Source organism: Papilio polytes, unplaced genomic scaffold (assembly GCF_000836215.1).
Source record: "Papilio polytes unplaced genomic scaffold, Ppol_1.0 DF822067.1, whole genome shotgun sequence".
NCBI lineage: Eukaryota > Metazoa > Arthropoda > Insecta > Lepidoptera > Papilionidae > Papilio > Papilio polytes.
In genome coordinates, this window is record NW_013527137.1 from 2,167,535 (window position 1) to 2,169,343 (window position 1,809).

Consider the following 1,809-nt stretch of genomic DNA (forward strand, 5'->3'; position numbering starts at 1 on the left):
TTAACTGTAACAAATGTCGCACACAATACAACGTAGGAGATTTCGATTTCATTTCGTAGCCGTACTAGTAATTGAATTTTTACTCTCAGTTTCCACTACGTTGATATCCGCGTGTGATCCGTTTGTAATCCGCTAGGTTCGGTATCCGCGTTCCGGTCTAGCGACATAGCGGCGTGTGTCCGCGTATATTTTACTGCTACGTCTATCGTGATTTATCGACGTAAAAAATATATACCATACAAGGTTATCGATCACTAACTGTACAGCGCAGTGCATAACAAACACTTGCGTGATATATCAGCAACGAAGTAATTTTTCATATTCATGAGGTTTCCAGAAATATCAGTAATTTGAACAATCATTGAATATTGAAATAAAAATTGCAGTTGAACTAATTGAGACTATATGATGTTTTTTCATTTGTAATTTTTAAAAGAGTTTGCGTTTATTACTAAGATGTAATTAATTTGATAAATTTTGGTTTGTAAGATGCATGCATGTTGGTCTACCGTGACGACCTGAAGACATGGATGACCTCAGTATCTGAGATCGAGTTAACTCAGACCACACAACACAACCTTTCACCGTACACTCCATTAAAGTAATACGATCTCACTTTTTAGGGTTAAAGGTTCGATTTAAGATAGACCAAAAGTTTACATACCTAACATAAATCTTAAACAAGCAAACGATTAATCTTTGAAAGTTATAGACAAATATTTATTTTATTTATTTTTTCTAAAATTTAATAAACAATTGACTACTGACGTTATAGTAATTATAACTGATGATTCTCGCAGACATTTTTGTACTAAAGTTCATGCAGATTTTTATATCTCAGCCTCATCAAATATAGAAATAACGGGCGGAGTTTATACACCCCAATGACAGCTTGAAACAATAAACAATTGTAGACTTTTCGCAATAGGTACTAAAAAAATGCGAACTTATGGTTATTGTACAAAGTTTGTCTAATGTTGTAAGTAACGTTACATCGTTTTTAAACACTGGTGCTACTATAATAATTCCATTATACAAGAGAAAAAAAAAAGAAACGCGTTCTATCTTATTTATACTGCGTTTCTGAAGTTTCTATTTATTTCATCCTAATGGTTCATTACTGTTTGGTTGAAGGAAGTTTCAACACAGTAAAATTTATACTACGGAGTTGGGAAACGCATTTCATGAATTTATCTAACCAAAAGCACTATCGAATGGCTAAAAGTCGCTGAGAAACCGGCCATTATTAAAATAGACGCCAAATTAATATTGTGAATAATTTAATTATTTATTAAGTGCAAGTGCAATTTTTTTTGGTTCATAAAGTTATTCAACTTTGACCAGGTCTTATATGTCTGAAAAAACATATTTGTCTTGAGTCAACAGTGGAAACTGTTATAATAACTCTGTTATTTATGCCGATTATACGTAAAGACGAGGCAACGAAAAACCGCAACAGTAAAGCGAAGTCAACAAACGTCAGTAGTCGCGGTAACCGTCCTGTGATTAACGACCACTTGTACGCCACTTTGTTAATCATTTGTCGTACTTTGAACTTTGCTCAGGTATCAATTTCGATTAATTAGTAACGGCATTAATAACATTACGTGTAGTTTTTCATTGAATTAACCCGTACAAAATCTTAACTGTTAGTTCCAGAGCGATAAGGGTCTTAAATATCAGTAGAAAAAACATAATAAAATTAATACTGTACTAAAGAACGTGGTTACTATTATTTTAAGGATCTGCATCCGTCGGTGAAGGAATGACGAGAGTGTTAGTCACACAGAGCAAGTGCGACATAAATAT

At 33.4% G+C, this 1,809-nt stretch overlaps 1 protein-coding gene across 1 annotated transcript in view; it reads right to left on the bottom strand.

Annotated features, from left to right (window-relative positions):
- LOC106106831 (rhomboid-related protein 3-like) overlaps positions 1-1,809 on the bottom strand; it is a 13,931-nt gene that overhangs the window by 2,885 nt on the left and 9,237 nt on the right. The window lies entirely within an intron of this gene.